We start from the raw sequence: 18,704 nt of genomic DNA on the forward strand, positions 1-18,704 counted from the left end.
GGGGGGTGCGCTAGGCTGCGCGGCTCAGCCCTTCTTGTGCGCCCGCTCCGCTTGCCTTCCTCCTCCTCCTCCTCCCCTCCAGGCGCGATCATGGCAGCTGCTTCTCTTCCAGCCCAGCAGTTGAGCTGTCTCGCCCTAATGCTTATCAGCGCTTGACTCGCTGCCAAGCTCGTTGCAAGGGCCAAGCAGCCTCGGCTCGGGCTGCGCAGCTGGTTGCGAAGGAAGGGCATGAGAAAACAACGTCTCCGACGAGGGGCTGCTCTCGCTTTCGCGCCGCCTCTCCTCCTCCTCCTCTTTTCTCCGCCAGTGGCTGCCCGGATTTCTCTCTTCTCACCCCCCCTCCCCTCCCCGCCTCTGGTGCAGCTTTTGCAACGGTGCCTGCTGCGGACTGCTTTGCACTGTAAACCTACAGCCAGTTATTTCTAAAGATGGAGTGAGTTTCTGTTTGGGCTTTGTGTGCATTGCGTGCGTTTTCATCTTTGGCACCAAGTTGGGGCGGGGGAGACGAGGAGGAGGAGGAGGCGCCTCCCAAGTTTAATTTAGCAAAGCGCCTTTCTAAAGCATCTGGGCATGTCGTGTGTGTGTGCGGTGCATGTGTGTTAAAAGCCCCCACGTTCACAGATCCCACTTGGGCTCCATTCTTTCTCTGCCATTGCACCAGTCCTCTAGCTCCCCCCGCCGCCGCCGCGTCATAAACACACAACCCCGCATTGTGCTGGCAGAAGAATAGCTTTTGCTGGGTTTCAGGGGCGGCGGCCAAAGGAAGGCGAGCAAAAGCAAACGCCGAACTGCAAAGGAAAGAGACCTCGGTGCGTTGCAGATCGTGCGCAAGGAATCGCGCGCGTCCGCGGCCCCCCTCCCCCGCGCGCGTGTGCGAGAGCGAGAGCTGTATATGCGCGTAAGTACGTCTGCTGAAGACGAGCCTGGTGCTCGCGCGGGGCCGCGCCTGTTTCATCATCGGCTTCCGCCGCCCGCGCGGTCTCTTTCGCTCGCTCCCGCCCGGCTCTGCCTTGGCCAGATTGCTCGAGTCGCTCGCAAGAGATATTGGACGGGGGCGGGCGGGCGGGGGGAGGATAAGGTTATTCCTTTGCTGCTTGCTTCAAGAGCCTCCTCCCCTTAAGATGGCCTTCAAAAACTTTATTTATTATGATTATTATTTTCAAAACACGGCCAAAAAGGACCGCTGCTTCCCTTCCCCTTTTCTGTATTTTTAACTCCTCTTCCAAGATTTGGAATATTTTTTCATCTCCTTTACTGCACTTTGCTTTGAGGTTTAAATACTTCCCCAACCCCTGCTGTTTTCTCTAGTTATCTGGGGGTTATTTCTTTTGACCAACCCATCAGGATTTGCGTAGTTTGCAAGCTAGGAAAAGGTGATATTTTAAAAATGTTTTTCCTTTTCTGAATAGAACGCTGGTGCATTTCTCCTTCCTCCCCCCTTTTTTTCTTTTGGATTGTTTGGAATGTATAAGATAAACTCCTGTGTGGGGAAGGCTTTGTAGCCATTCACCTGCACCCCTTTGAAAAGTTAGCCTGATACAAGTGGAAATATTTACATGTTTTGGTTGCCCCATGCATCCTGGCATTTTCTTCTGCTTCTCATCCTCCACCCTAATGGAAACACGGGGCCGGTGCACTAAAAATGCTACCTCCGGGACAGGTGCCAACTTCAAGGTAAAAGGCAGTAAAATAGGTGATAGAAGGATGGGGGGGCAGACTGAATCAGGAATTTTAAAGTCTATCTGAAATTATGATTTAATTTTGCCATCCAAAATGAGCGAAGGGAAAAGTTGAAAAGATACTTTTTCTGCATGCATTCAAAAGGGGTGAAGAGACTCTTTCTTTCTTTCTTTCTTTCTTTCTTTCTTTCTTTCTTTCTTTCTTTCTTTCTTTCTTTCTTTCTTTCTTTCTTTCCTTGCCTACTGAATTATTCAAACTGTCAGTGGTGAATCCTGGGACATTAGCATGCATCAGGCATGCTGTTTGTCTGTTTGCTAACATTCTTCATTCAAGACTTGTTAACTGCCAGACAAGCTTAACACGCTCCTCTCCTCCTCTCCCCCCTCTCCTTTCTCATTCTACCTCCCTCCTTCACAGTGTCTTTCCTTCTCTCTCATGCCACCCTCTCTGCCTCTTCTATTGTTGTTGCTGGGAGCTGGCAGCTAGGGGGGCAGCGGTGGCAGGGGAAAGCATGTGGCTGCGAGGCTGGAGCCCTGTGGTTGCTAGGGAAGGACCGCCTTCCCAGATTTGCCAGGCCTGTATGCACTTGCAAAATCAAGAAATGCCACAGAGATCGCGGAGTGTCTTCCATCTGCTTTCACAGGAGACCGCAGAACTGCAAGGTGAACACCCTCTTGTCCTCTCTGCTTCTTGTCCTTGTGGCTGGATTCCTACTCTTCCGGTAAGAGTCAGTCCCTTCCTTAGATGCTTCTGATTATTATGTTGCAACATTTCACATTTAGCAGCATTCCCAACAGAGTGAGGGAACAGAGTAAAAATTGCCGAGAGGAAGACGAAGTTTAATCACTCAGATTGGATATTGGTGGATTGTCCTGGGATGTACTAAGTTAGACCATCTCACCAGCAACATCTTCATTGGCCTAGCCAGGTCTCAGTCCGGCTTGCTAAAAATGATGGCTTTTAGATTTAAGGATGCTGTGTAGTTACTGTGGTTTTTTTCAATTTATGTGCCGATCGTTTTCATTCTATCATTTTGTCAACCTGGTTTAAAACCAGCAACCTTTCATTTTTCAGAAAATCAGATGAAAGTCAGTTGCATGGTTTGTTTTTGAATGCAAATGTTCTGGGTCTTGTGGCAGTTTTGGTTTGGCTTCGCTGACAAGTTTTCATGAGTGGTGTGTTTCCTTACCTTTTGGTGCATAGGTGGAGGTATATATACATGATACATAAAAATTACTATATAGATGATACGTCTTTTACCCGAATGGCACTATGCAGAGATATGGCACTGAATCAGATGGTGTAGTCTGTTCTAACTTTTATTGGACCATACTTTCTCTTGTAACTGGAAGCACATCAGGATTTATACTCTCCTTTATTGCCAGGCTTTGCGTGTCTGTCTGTGAGCGTCTGTCTGTGTACGGTACACTCATATGTATCAAGCAACTGATAGGCTTATTTTTTTTAATTTTTTTTTAAAAAAACTATATTCTTGGTAACTCAATTCAGTGGCAATAACCTTCCCCCAAGTAGTGCAATGACATGTATTTAGGCACATCTGTACCACATGTTATTTGATAAGGAGAGGGATTAATATTATAATTATAAATTTTACCTTATTTTTGTAAAATCCCCAGAGGAATCTGAAGTATGTTACTACACTATGTATACATATTGCGTCTATGGCCAGTCATAATATATGGATGTCTACTTTTTAATTATTCATAACAAAAGCATTTATGCAAATGCTTTTCTTTTTCTTTTCTGTTTTTTACTGGAGACCAATGTATACAGCAAAACAACATGTGGATATGGATGCTCTTTTGATGAACTTGACAGTCAGCCAGTTTGGCAAACACTGTACATTTTAGATATATTCGTACTTTGCATAAGCTGAACCTCTAATATGCTTAGTTTTATTCATATTCCCAATTAAAATATGCATACATAAAAAAGAAAGTATTGTTCTTTGCTAACTGAAAAAAAATACTTTGATTGAGCTTTCGTTTCTGATGTCGAAGCTTCTTTCTCTTTTTTTAGACAAGCGTGGGAGATTTCAGTTTAGCCCAGGAGGAGAATGTACAGTATTTAAATTCAATACATCTGCTTCTGTATCTCCTAAATTTAAGTACACTTTAAAAAAATAGGTGGGGTTGTGAAATTGCAAATACATAGAACGTACTTTCTGGTTTGTATGGAGACACTTTTTAAACAGAGACATTAGCCAATATGAGGATGGCAGTCATGTACAGTAGTAGCTTATGTGGAGAATTGTTTAATGGCAACATAATGTAAAATGCAAATAATAACATCTGTAGCTGGGGGGGGGGTGTATGCCGATAATCTGAGACAAAAGAGATAAAACATTCTGGAGGAAATACAGCATTGGTTTCTTCGTAGTTCAGAAAGTCCTGTGCCTTCCCCAAACAACCGTAATAGAAGTGTAGGTATTAAATCGCTACCACTTTTTAGCATTTGTACTCTCAGTACTGTACATTGCATCCATGTCCAAGATTTTTTTTTTATGGCTGTTTTGTTTTTGTGTTATATGAAGTAAAGTTATTGTGGCTAATGAGGGTAATTTATTATGTTGGAAAATCACATTTGAAAGCATACTTACGATAATATTCTCTTTAAATTAACTATGGGAATTTGGAGGGATGTGAGAGGAATTAAATTGGATAAATTGGTAAGAGATAAACAGGAACAACGTGATTAAGTTATTGACTCTTCTGCAATTTTCATACCATTGTAAAGTAAGTAGTTGCAGGGACTGTGATCCTAAGCCAAGACAATGGAAGAAAGGCATATTGAAATTAATGGGAATAATTTCAGGAAGTCTTTTTAGGACTAGAATGCTAGGTTAGTGCCAAGACAGAAATTATGATCATGCGTGAGTGTGTTCCTGTAATATATAGCATGTACGGTGTGTACAGATAATAATTGTGATATTTAGGTGTTGAATATGCTACAAATAAGTTGGGATTTTACCTTTCTTGTTCTAACTTTGTCTTTTTCAAAGGTTTGGCAAGGAAATATTGTGTATCAAACAAGTATTTGCTTCATGAAAATCTACCAGCATTATAGGTTTTGCTGTACCAAGTACTGAGCAGGAAGGAATTCCTTATTTAAAAGTCAAATTCACACCAGAGCTAGATAAAGGTGGAAATCCTGAAGTCCATTATATGCAATATAGCCCTATTGAAGTAAATGACTCTACCTATCTGTGTATAAAATTGCAGTCAAACACCTTAGTGAAGCATAAGTGATGCAGCCTTTTTTACAAACCTGAAATCCATCTGATCAGCAGTTTTGGGGGAGGACAGAGGAACTGGATCCTTTCCTCTGGTTCCTCTCTGGAATGGCTGATCACCAGAATTTTAGCTTTTAAAAATCCATGTATGGGAATTACAGGGGCAGCACCAAGTTCTGCACATGGCTTGCTGTCCAGCCTGGGAGATGTACACAGAATCCTTCCTATCATGGCAGAAGCATGTTATTAAAAGCGGTATACGTACATAGCAGAAGGGCAACCAGCAGTAAAATAAAATGAGGCCTGAACCGACCACTTCCTCGAAACAGACAGATTATGGTTAGATAAATAACCGCATGTGAAGATAATAGATGAGAATGGCCATGCTGAGAGCCTTCATTTTCTTTTAGAAAAGTACTATTCCCTATTACACGAAGTATAATGTAACTGTAGTTAAAAAGTCAGCAAAACCATGGGGGGGGGGGAGGAAATAAGCAAGAATAGGGTAGTGTACCTTCCCCCCTCCTCCAAATAGTACATTTATTTTATTTTTGAAAAATGCACAAAACAAAGAAATAATAACGTAGTACCAGAATTTTCCCACATTTAGTATGCACAAATAAATGCATACTAAATTTATATACTAGATGTATATACGGTACTATTGTACATCATCTATATATTCAGAAAACATAGATAACTTTTAAAATGATAAATGGAATTCTCTTTATTATCCACATTTTTCCTGCAAAAAAAATCAATTTGTTAAAAAAATTCACAGCTTCTCAAACTGAATAGTCTCTCTCTTATCTTCACAGGATTCTTGTTATTATGGAGGTACCTTTAATCAGCGACGATGCTCAAGAGTCTTACATTCATACCCGTAGGGTTTCTTTTTTAAAGATAGACTCATCTATGTAGTAAAAGGGGGTGTATACAGAGTAGGTTCGTGGAGATCCCAAATACATAGCAATCAGGTATTGCGTTGGAAAGGGAAAGATAGGAATGAGGGGGAAATGTGTGCTGCCAGGTAGTAAAATGTCCATATGAACCGAGTTCAGAATAGTGAGCCTTTCCCCGAGAAGGAAGACATCATAGCATCTTCTGGGCATTCCATGATCATATCTTGCCCTGGTCATATCCTGATGCAGCTAGTGGTAATAATGAGTAGGGATTTAAAAAATTACGCTATCTGTGTGAAAGTGTAGCCATGTGTTGCTAGGTTAAAATCTTACTCAAATGTATTTTGTAAAGCTGTATCTGACTGGGCTGGGGTGAGGAAACTCGCGCATTTTAAAATGGAAACAAGAGCTGGAGGGGTCTACATTGTAGCCACATTGAATTCTGTGTACGCATACACACAAACTGCATATTAACATAACAAGAGATCCTTGTTGAAGAAGACTTATTGGAACTGCTATACAGTATTAGGTGTATTGATAAAGCTAGGTAGATGTGTAGTATAGTAAGGAGTATGCAGAGCTAAAACTGCAATGGAAATTTGAGAAACGCTTGAGTTAGGCCTTGAATGACTACAGCATTGAGTGCACAGTCAGTGGATAACCCCGTCTTTTGGGTAGATCAAAAGCTGCATTTCTATGATTGAGAAATTGGTCTTAAATGCTCACATTGGGATTATTAACCACAAGTAAATCTTGGCTTTATGTAACGGTTTTTAAACCGCCTTCCTATTTACTGGGGCATTAGCTCTTATACGTAACAGAGGTAGGAAGCCAACATGGTGCTCTCCAGATATTGCACCACAACTCACATTATCCTTTGGTAACATGGCCAGTGGTCAGGGATGTTTGGAGTTGTAGTTCAGCAACAACAGGAGGGTACCATATTGTCTAGCCCTTCACTAGAGTATCCTTGTCACAGATCTTAAGGAGAAATCTTGCAGAGGATCCCATGGATTTTAGAAGTTAGACCTGACACTTTGTCAGGAGACTTGTGGGGTCCAGTTTTTGGTTATCTTCTACAAAATAAGGAGGATGTTTCTGTCAGAAACAAAATATTTAACCATGGTTTTTATTAATACTTCATTCTGTTGATCTGTGACCTGCCTGGAGAGTATACCGTGTTTCTCATATTATAAGACACGTCTTATATTTATTTTTTCCTCAAAAACCCCCACACTATGGCTTATTTTCAAGGGACGTCTTATTTTTTCCCTTCTCCTGCTGCGGGCGGCATTGCTGCTGCGCCTATCACTATGTCTTATTTTCGGGGTATGGCTTATATTCCTTGAATGCGTAAAAATCCTGCTATGGCTTATTTTATGGGTATGTCTTAAAATATGAGAAACAGGGTACATTCTAGAAAGTTGGGTTAGAAACATAAATGATAATAATGATACAAACCTTGTGGTAATTTGCACCCTTTTGCAAACATTCTTTGTGGCTTCTGTTGAATCATGGTTCAGTTGAATCCATGCCTGTGTCAGGAAAAACTAAGTCAGACAATGCAGGCCTCCACTTTGTAGTTAATAAGGGATTATATGCACAAGAGAGACAGCTGCAAAGTGGGTTCCCTTAATGTTTTTTTTTTAAAAAAATCTTTTTTTAACTAGTGCTGTAATTATTTTATTTCCTAGTTCGCACATTATCTTTCTCTGGGCAATTCCTGTGGATTTGATTCCTTTTAGAAGTGTATACATTGGCCTAATACAGATGTAAATAATAGTTCCCAAACATATAGCACAGAATCATGGTTTAGGTCAGTAAGCTAAGCCGTGATCCCAGAGGACATATATATATATATATATATATAGAGAGAGAGAGAGAGAGAGAGAGAGAGAGAGAGAGAGAGAGAGAGAGAGAGAACGGCATTAGTGAGACCTTTTCATCACTTTTATAAGCATATATATAAAGTATAGTTTGTTTGGTGTAGTTGTTATCCTTAGCCATGGCTACTGCAAATCGTTTGTGTTTTACATAGTTTTACATCCTGATTGGCAGACAGTCCTTCAACTTTGTTTATGTTTTCACTTCCGGTTGATCAGTCGAAGGTCCGTTCAGCGGAGCGGACCTTGGCACGTCAGGGACTGGGGAAACCGCTCAAGCACAACAGACCCCCTAAAGAACCCCAAATTGAGCTTTTGGGGGCATGGTCATCCGGCGGGCGCAAAAAGCGGGCTCCTCCCTCCCTGGCAAGGTTCTGTTTTGAGCCCCCGAGAGCAAGGGAGTCGGAGCCCCAGCGCATCGGATAAAGACGCTTCCTCTGACAGCGCGAAGCTGCAAGACTGAGCGGAATCAGTGGTCAATTCTTCCAAAGCAACTTTTAAATTTAAGGACTACACCGTGAGTAAGCTGAATATTGGGTTAAAAAATTGAAGGAATTGGCCACAGGAGGAGATTTAAATACAGAAATTGATCTCCCCCATTGAGAGAATTGAGAAGCAGTTTCCTTTCCCGAAGCTGGAAAGATATTTAGAAAGCTTTAAATTCCCAAAGATCGGATTTAAATTCTTCCCTTGAGGCAGGGTAGAGGGGAGAAGGGTTGAACTTAAGTAAAATCCCTGTAAAGGTTTATTTTGGACTGGGGAAAGCCCCCTTGTACGCTTGAGTCGGCACCCTGGAGGGATCAGCGAGCCACCATTATGACGTCACAAAAGAAAGGAATTTGTTTACTTCTTTGAGGTTGTGAACTGTCAGCAGTGAAGAGAACACAAATTATATGACAGTGAACAATAAGATTGTTAAATGCTCTTTCCATAAACGGCTACAAGAGTATTAATGTAGGAAGAAAACTGATAATGCTAATTTGCAACCAGTTGGGATATAACTCTTGTTTCTGAAGTTTGGAGATATAAACTGCGCCATTTCCTGTTTTGCAACCTTGCCTATGCCCATGAAATTTGAGATGTGTAAGATGCCAGCAGACAAAACAACTCTTGAGTTTTCTGACTTTCAAGAGGAACTCTTAAAATTGTTATGGGAAATCAGAAGTGAGTTGCAACAGAATACAACACAGATTGAAAGGATGAACCAGCAGTGTGTGGAAATGGAAAAAAGAATGGACATACCAGAGAGTTTAGACTGAGAAAGGAAAGAAAGTTGAACATTTAACTGTGTTGGATAATGCAAATGATCTTAAAGAATAAATGGAAGGGAAAGATCAAATTGTTGTAAGAAAATCACTGAGATCCAGCATGGAACATTGTTCTCTCAGTGGGTGGGTGGGGGGAGACCCATGCTTGGATCAAAAGGATCTTAAAAAAGAATTGGGAAAAGATCAAGTTGATGTAAAAAAGCCGAAATCCAGTATGGAATATTGCTCTCCCAGTGAAAGAGCGAGAACAGGATCCATACTTGGGTCAGAATTTAAGGGGAATAGAAATTGACAAAGGATTGAAAAATGGTAATTTTAGTGGTTGGCATTTTTTAGCATTCAGGGAATTAAGGGGGCAGCAGGGGGGAAAGAAGTAAGTGTGGATGTTAAGTTGTGTTAGAGTGGGAGTGGGGTGAGAAGAAAAAATGGATATTATTTTTTGTTTGGTAAAGATGGACCGAAACTGGATTGCTTTATGGAACTTGCTGAACCGTCTGGGAGATTCCAAGTCCAGTGGGGGGGGGGGGTAGAATTAGATGTAAATGTTTAAATGCTATTAGGATAAAAGAAGTAATGTTTAAATTTATGGATATTTTTGGGAAGTAGTTTTAGGCTAAGGGGAGAAATAGAAGATAGCTGGGTGGGAAATTATAGGTTAGGAATAATTGATGAAATGTTGATAAGGATAAGGATAAAATGTGGATAATAAAAATGTGGATAATGAAGAGGAAAGTGTTAATGAAATAGAGGAAGATGAAAATTATTTAAGATATACAGTCATACCTCGGTTTAAGTACGCTTCGGTTTGAGTATTTTCAGTTTAATTACTCCGTGGACCCGCCTGGAACGGATTAATCCACTTTCCATTACTTCCAATGGTAAAACTCGCTTCAGGTTAAGTACAGACTTCCGGAACCAATTGTGTTTGTAAACCGAGGTACCACTGTAATATGAACATTGCTAAAGATGAATTAAAAATGGAACCAGTGAGGGGGGAATCGAGGAAGTCCATATAACAATGTTAAGCAAGGTAGACAATAAGAGGGGATATATGTATTGCTCTGTTGTTATTCTTTTTTCCCATTTTGTATTTTTTCATTCTTTTAAAATGAATAAATATTATTTGGGGGGAACACCTTTGTTTATATTTTCAAATATATTAGGTTGTAAACTGCTTTGGGTTTTTTTTCTGAAAAATATAAAGTGATATAGAAATGAAATGAATAATAATAGTAATACTTAACAATGAAAATAAACCCTTGTTGAACATTATAGATTCCTAGGACTGCATTCCTGAAGCTGCGCATGTTGATGGGAATATGTTTTAAACTGAGAATAATTGTTTCTGATTCCAGCGAATAAATAACACAAAGTAGTTCTCTTGATCTAATAATAATAATAAAAAGTTTTCAGGAATACTGCTATTAGCCAAAACATCTTAACTAGAGTAGAGCCAAACTGAGGGAACCATTTCGCAAATGTTCTTTATAATGCCTTCCCAAAGCAGGGCCACTTTTTTGACTTTTTTTTCTTTTCATGTGACTCAAAAGGACATGGAAATACGCCCTGGGCCAAAGGGGCTGAACTGATGGTCCCGTCTTGGCATCCTGCTACAGTTCCATTGGCTGCCTTTACAGCAAAGCAAAACCTGACTACCTCAACAACACAGGGTTTTGTTTCATCTTGCTGAGTGGAGAGGGCAGGGAATGAAATAACTGCAGTGTGGCCCACTACAATGGCAAGAGTTTGTCTGGTTGTCTGAATAATATAAAATCCATTTCGCCTTGTGGCGCTGTGACATCATCTGCTTTATAGCATTTCATGTCCCCTTTAAAGCATGCCTTTCACCCTGAAAATATTTTGGGGTGAGAATTCCAAGGTATCGCTAATCTTAACTCTGAAGACTTGTTGCTTAGGATGGGCCGTGTCAGCATGCAGGCTTTCAAAATGAGAAATTATGTGTACTTTGAGGAGTTTGGAATGAGTATTGTATTGAATTTAAATTATGATTCAGAAAGATGCACAACAAAGTCCCATGCAGCTTGCCATCCTTTTTTTCTGCTAAGAGACAATAGTAAGCTTTTTTTTTGCTAAGACATTATAGTATGCTTTGATTTTCTTTTAGAGTTGCTTTTATTCTTGCTATCATTTGCTATATGTTTTTGTTCCAAGCTCTCTGACATAAAGACATAGAATCATAGAGTTGGAAGAGACCACAAGGGCCATCCAGTCCAGCCCCTTGCCAAGCAGGAAACACCATCAAAGCATTCTTGACAGATGCCTGTCAAGCCTCCGCTTAAAGAGCTCCAAAGAAGGAGACTCCACCACACTCCTTGGTAGCAAATTCGACTGTCGAACAGCTCTTACTGTCAGGAAGTTCTTCCTAATGTTTAGGTGGAATCTTCTTTCTTGTAGTTTGAATCCATTGCTCCGTGTCCGCTTCTCTGGAGGAGCAGAAAACAATCTTTCTCCCTCCTCCATATGACATCCTTTCATATATTTGAACATGGCTATCATATCACCCCTTAACCTTTTCTTCTCCAGGCTAAACATACCCAGCTCCCTAAGCCGTTCCTCATAAGGCATCGTTTCCAGGCCTTTGACCATTTTGGTTGCCCTCTTCTGGACACGTTCCAGCTTGTCAGTATCCTCCTTGAACTGTGGTGCCCAGAACTGGACACAGTACTCCAGGTGGGGTCTGACCAGAGCAGAATACAGTGGTACTATTACTTCCCTAGATCTAGATGCTATACTCCTATTGATGCAGCCCAGAATTGCATTGGCTTTTTAAGCTGCTGCATCACACTGTTGACTCATGTCAAGTAAATTCATCTTGTTTGCTTTGGCCCAGCAAAAGACATGTATTGGAGCATTCCCATCCACTTAGCTGCAGTTTAAGGGCTTCTTTATAACATAGTTCGATCCTCTTGCAACAAACAGAGTATTTCACTTTGCAAGGCAGAGTTTTGTAAAGGGAATAAAATACCGCATTTTTTCACTCAATAGGACGCACCTAGTTTTTAGAGTAGGAAAACAAGAAAAGAATATTTTGCTTTCTTGAATTGTCCTAGGCATAGCAGCCAACTCCAAGAGGCCTAGGTGCCTTTGCCCCCCCCCCAAAAAAAATTAAATATTTGAGGAAGCTTCTTTTGCAAAGGGGGGAAGCTCCATTTTTTGAGGATCAGCTCAAAGTTGTTGAGTTTACTTTGCAAAAGGAAAAAATCCTGTTCAACTCACAGTTCTGCAGCTTCTGATAATCTAATCAGCCAGATAATCCAATCAGCCAGTCACATGTTGCTGGGGAAACAAACAGCCTCCCTCTGTAGAACATTGAACAATGAAGGCCTGGGCAAGGGGCCGGGGCCGGGAAGGGAGCTAGAGTCCCTTATCTCCCTCCCCAATCTCTTGCAATCAGCTGCTGAGCAGGTCCTTTCAACACTGTTAGCCTTTAACTCTTTTTTTAAAAAAAAAAACACGATCTGCCTTTGGCCCCTGGGCAATTTGGCTCCAGGGACCACACATTTGCTACATAAGACGCACAGGCATCTCCTCTTACTTTCTAGGAGGAAAAAAGTGTGTCTTATGGAACGTAAAACACAGTCATTTTTCGGACCATAACACGCACCGGACCATAACATGCACCTAGTTTTTTGAGGAGGAAAACCAGAATCTCTCCCCCCCCCCGATTTTCCTCCTCTAAAAGGCTGGGAGGGGGGCGCTAGAGGGGGAGCGAAGGAAGCAGCGGGGGGTGGCGGGAAAGAATGAGCAGCATCTCTCTGCTGCCCCCCGCTTCTCGCTGAATGCGGTAGAGGCGGGGGGAGGCTAATACGGTATGTGAGGTGGGGCTTACCTCCCCCCCCCAATATTTTATTCAAGTTGGAAGAGGGAGGGAGGGAAGGAAGGGGGAGAGAGAGGAAGAGAGGGGGAAGGAATGAGGGAAGGAAGGGGTGAGAGAGAAAGAGAGGGAGGGAGGGGTGAGAGAGAGAGAGAGAGAGAGAAATAAAGAGTGGGTGGAAGGAAGGATGGAAGGAAGGATGGAAGCTGGGAGGAGGGGCGGAAGGGGCTCCCTTCCGTCTCTCCTCTTTCACTGTCACGGAAGCAGCCTGAGAGCCGGTTTCCTGCTGCGCGGGGCTCTGGCTCTAGCTCTTTGCACGGGCTCTGGCTCTTGCAGGGATCTGGCTCCGGCATTCGCGCCATAACACACAGCTACTTTCCCCCCTTCCATTGTAGGAGGGGGAAAGTGTGTGTTATGGTCCGAAAATACAGTAACTAATATTAAAGGCCTATACAACTGATGGCAGAGAGACCCACCTTGAGTGTACTTAAGGATCCTTCAATGATCCAACTCCAAAAATTTGTTTTGATTTTAAGCATCCCTGTGAGAGTCTGAGGTAGATAACATTTTAACATACACTACTTAAACCACTACTTTAAAGCACACCATACATCATACATTAAAAGTACATTAAGCAAGGCAACTAAAACCTAAACAAAACATGTTGGGTTTAAAAGAAAAGAAAAAGTTTTCAGGTCCCCAATCCATGCACATTTTACTTGGGGAAAAACCCCATTGAACTTGGTTGGGATTTAGTTCTGAGCAACAGTGGCAATTTTAATTTGAAATATTACATGCAGTACTGCTCCCAGAGCTTAGAAACTGCTTGTGTTTATGAAATTCCCTGTCACAAAACGTACCTAGAACAGTTTCGAATGCTGGCCTGCATAGCCTGTGACCTTCAAAACTTAACACAGCCTACTAGGCGTATATTGTGGTCTGCTTGATAGTTGACAGCCCCCCTGCTTTTGTAGCCATTGCTGCATACAGCAAGTATTGGGGTTGCCATGCACAATTGCTTTGGGCTTGCTGGCTCATTCACTGTGCAGGTCTAGACTAGTAGATCTGGGCTGTTTCCAAATCATGTCACAAATATGCACTGCCTGTATGTCAAATTCGCTACTCACTTTGCAGACCAGTTGGATGGGAGCTTGTCCTAGCTCTTTGGATCATTTGAGTGCATTGCCCAGCAATATAGGCAGGTGTGCTTAGGAAATGCTGCATTTAAACCCACAACTGTTCTTCAGTCACGGTCTTGTCCGTGGCATAGGGGAGGGGAGCAACAATGGACATTATGCCATATGGATAAGTTATGTTAGGTACAGTGGTACCTTGGTTTCAGAACAGCTTAGTTTATGAACAACTTGGATTAAGAACCGGATGTAGGTGTTTTCACCTCGTGGTATACCTCATTCACAGTATTGAGGAAAAGAACCACCAGTAATGTTTCCCTGTTCACCTAAAGACAAGAAGAATGATGGGATATCCTCACTCAGGAAGAGCTCTGCATCATCAGACTAAGAGCCCATCTATTCAAGCATTCAGTTCCTACAGTGACCATCCCAGATGTTTATGGGAAGCCCTTGTGCAGGACATGAACACCCTAGCCCTCTCTCGTGTCATTCCCCAGTAACCCATATTCTGGCTGCATACACACCAAACACTTAAAGCACTTCTGAAGCATCCACCCACCTAGAAAGAATCCTGTTAACTGTAGCTTTCACATCAGAGCAGCATTTTCAAGCATCCTTCAGTTCCCAGGATTCTTGTAGTGCGTGCACACTTTCAATGTGCTTTGAAGTATGGTGTGCACACAGTCTCAGAGGCATGCTGGAGACCATAGAATTGTGGAGTTGGAAGGGACCCCAAGAGTCATCTAGTCCAACCCCCTGCAATGCAGGAATCTCAACTAAAGCACCCATAACAGATGGACTTCCAACCTTTGTTTAAAAACCTCCAGAGGACTTACGTTTTCCTTGAATTCCTGGGCAGCGCCTGGCACTTTCCACTTGGAAATACTTAAATCTAGTTCTGCATCACACACCAGATACTCTAGGAAGCCCACAACCATGACAAGACAGCCAGCCCAGCAACCGGCATTCAGATACATACTGCCTACAAACACTGGACCATAAAGAAGGCTGATCGCCGAAGAATTGATGCTTTTGAATTATGGTGCTGGAGGAGACTCTTGAGAGTCCCATGGACTGCAAGAAGATCAAACCTATCCATTCTTAAGTAAATCAGCCCTGAGTGCTCCCTGGAAGGACAGATCGTGAAGCTGAGGCTCCAATACTTTGGCCACCTCATGAGAAGAGAAGAATCCTTGGAAAAGACCCTGATGTTGGGAAAGATGGAGGGCACTAGGAGAAGGGGACGACAGAGGACAAGATGGTTGGACAGTGTTCTCGAAGCTACGAACATGAGTTTGACCAAACTGCGGGAGGCAGTGCAAGACAGGAGTGCCTGGCGTGCTATGGTCCATGGGGTCACGAAGAGTCGGACACGACTAAACGACTAAACAACAACAACAACAAGGTGGCTATTATAGGTAATAGCCACAACTGACCTTTCATGAACATGCCACATACATCCTGTTAACATCATCTAAACCTGTAGCCATCATTCCATCTTGTGGCAACAAATCTCAGAGTTTAACTATGTACCGCAAGGGCAGATATTGTGGCGCACCCCGCATTATGTTGTTGGACTACAATTCCCATCAGCTGCTACCAGCCCCCATATCTGATGGCTTGGGTTTGTGGGAGTTGTAGTTCAACAACATCTGGATTGTACGGGGTGAATAAATTTGTGCCTATGAATCTCCCACCATTGTGCTTCATTGGAGGACTAGTGTTACGGAAGATGCGCAATGACGGCGATCCCCTCCCTGTGGCTGTTAATTGCCTACATTCATTAAATGCTATGTGAGGTATATTTACATTGCAAGCGTATGTATGTCTACGCAGAAGTGCACCCTGTGGGATTGAAGCGGACTTGCTCCCAAGCACACGGACGATTGCAAACCTCAGGCTACCAGCCTATTCACTGGTATATCCCGCTGAAAAACAGGCAGATTGCAAAACAAAAAAGTATAGCTGCCAAGTTTTCCCTTTTCTCGCGAGGAAGCCTATTCAGCATAAGGGAAAATCCCTTAAAAAAGGGGATAACTTGGCAGCTATACAAAAAAGCTCCCCAAATGCAAAACAAAAGGTACCCCCGAAATGCCTTTTTTTGCCCGCCAACTTCTCAGTCAAGACCAGCCCCGACCCCACTCATTCTCACCTTCGCTCCCCCCAACAGCCCTGACTTCCAGCATCCCTCCCTGCAGTTGGATCACAAAGATTTTCCCGTCACCTGCGGCAAGGCTCCCTCCGCCAGTACCTGCCGCTGGGCCACTTCCGAGTCCTAATAGTACTTCACAGCCAGCAGGGCCACCACCAGCGCCAAGGCCAGGCCCAGCCGGGGCAAACATGGTGGAGGAAGGCACCTGGAACTCCCGTCGCCGGCCTCACGCTCGGCCTCGCTGGGGGCCGTTTCTGGCCTTGGGGGGCCTGGGCTCCCCTCTTCTCCCCCAGCCATTGCTCGCCACCACGGCCTCTTCCCCGGACTCCCAGCCTAGCACCCCTGAGAGCCCAGCGCCCTGGCATCCCACCATACCTGCCAAGTTCCTGTCTGAGAAATAAGGGACCAGACTGGAAGTAGCAGACCGGAAGTAGCGCTGCCGCCATTTTGGAACTGGGCGGAGCAAGCTCAGAAGCGACTTCTGAACATGCTCTGCCCAGTTCCAAAATGGCCACCGCCATTCCAGCTGGGACCAGCTGGAAAAACGGGGGGTTTCCCGGGGAATACGGGAGACTTGGCAGCTATGCATCCCACACCACTACGGCCTATGTGTAAGAAGGTCCTGCCCGCTGTTATGGGAAAGCGCGCCTTGGTTTAAGAATCCTTTGGTTTAAGAACGGATTTCTGGAATGGATTAAGTTCGTAAACCAAGGAACCACTGTGTTACAGAGGTGGAGCTACACTTGTGACCGTCACTTTTGACAGCTGCTATACTTTCAGACTGCATTCAGACAGTCCTCCAAACCATAACTGGAGGACTGGGATTTGAGAGCTCCTCCTTTCCCTTTCCTCATGCTAACAACTAAGTATATTACTTTCTGGCCTTATCAAATGCTGCTATGTCTAGGTCAATTAGCAAGTTTTGGGCAAGCCCTCCAGACCAAGACTGCAAACTTCCCCCATGACTTATTCCATGGTTTGGAGGATTGTCTGAATGCAGGATTAGTTTAGCATCTAAGCCGACTCAGACACTTGCTTACATATTCCCTGATGGTTTTCTTTTTGCCCATCACAACAGTTTGTATTGTGATTGAGTTAAGTGTTTTTATTTTAATGTTCCTGGGTTTCCTCCCCATCTAATTTGGAGTACTATAAGTCTCCAGTTTTACATTTAATTCCTAAGCAGATTTCCTTGGAAGTAGGTACCTTTAAATTATTTTAAAATGTATTTAGGATCACAGCCATAAGTAGGTAGAAAAATATAACTGGAATAAAGTAAGGTAATAAGGTTGCCCCAAATTTGCCTGTTTTCTTGAACAATTCTATTTTTATTTCAGACTGGTACTATTGCAATATCCGTGGTGAAAAATTATACAGGTCAAAATAGAGAATGTGGTAAATTTGTAGCAGTTCCATAGCTTTGCTTATAGTTTCAAAATGTGTAGGAATTACATTATCTGAAATGAAATATTGCTGCTCTATCCAAATGCCGAGTTAAGGTCAGCATGATAAAAAAATAGGAAAATCAACTACAAAACTGTGAACAATTAGCATTTTTTAAAAGACATGCAGTATCACCTTTCTTGCATAGCTCATTAAAGCATTATTTTAAAAATTAACTTACCTTGGAATTTGTGCAACATTCTGACAGCTTAATCACAAAACAAATTTCAAAACAAATAGTCACTGTCTTTTATATGGGGTCTCTAAATTCCTAGTAATTGATACCAGACCTTGGTAGAGAGAAAAGGTTCAATTCCCACAAGAGAAGGCTTTCACAGCTACCTCACATAGAAGTAAAAGACAAAAATTACTGTCTTCCATAAGTTTCCGCATCTAATCTTAGGGCCTTCAAGGTATTTCTTGTTACTTCAGTATAATACCCTGCTAGAAATTTAAAAGAATCGCTTCTTTTTCAAAATTATTGTCCTTGGAAATTTTATAAAGGTGTTCCTAATTTCTCAGACTAAAATGTCAAACCATAGAGATATAAATAGCATAATAAAAGCTTTGTCATTGCTGTAGATGGCACAGTAAACGTTAGAAATAATATTTGCTATCATACCTGTTTGAGTATATTTTGAACTGTAGTCTATTTATCTACAACAATCACACAGATAGAATAATATGTCACTAAAATAATTTAGTGCTTTTTTTTAAAGAACCCTGGAGCATATTTTTTTAAAATGTGGCAGCAAAATAATATTATGGATTGAGGTTAAAATAAACAGGATAAATATGGAAAAGTGAAGTTTGAAACAAAAATATGTACTGCCTGTCTTAAATTGTAATTATCGGTTATTTTTATTTTTTAATTAATGGGACTTATTCTTCCCAAGCCCTTGGGATGATGTGGCAATAACAATATGTTAATTATTGTGATGCTTCCTTCTCTACCAGCAAGGATAGAAGTGTCTTCCAGAGGATGTACATGGTCAGGGTTGTATTGTCATGCGCTCTATATGCGTCTTCCACATAGAGACAGAACACTGTAGCTAGGTGATTGATGGAAAGAGGCTATCAACAGCACATAACTCTGGCACTCAAAAACTTGTACGTCCACGTACTATCAGATCCAATTCGCGGTTCATGTATTAA

General features: G+C 42.4%; 1 long non-coding RNA gene across 14 annotated transcripts in view; it reads left to right on the forward strand.

The window, feature by feature from the left end:
- Window positions 1-205: 205 nt before the first annotated feature.
- The window catches only part of LOC118096168 (uncharacterized), a 96,610-nt gene continuing 78,111 nt past the window's right edge, over window positions 206-18,704 (forward strand). For 2 of the 14 annotated variants that reach the window (XR_015950098.1, XR_015950093.1), the window contains exon 1: window positions 917-2,401. This is a non-coding gene — a long non-coding RNA (uncharacterized LOC118096168). The other 12 variants (XR_015950090.1, XR_015950101.1, XR_015950097.1 and 9 more) reach the window with 11 other exon arrangements.

The sequence above is a fragment of the Zootoca vivipara genome, chromosome 5 (genome assembly GCF_965207765.1).
Source record: "Zootoca vivipara chromosome 5, rZooViv2.hap1.1, whole genome shotgun sequence".
Taxonomy (NCBI): domain Eukaryota; kingdom Metazoa; phylum Chordata; class Lepidosauria; order Squamata; family Lacertidae; genus Zootoca; species Zootoca vivipara.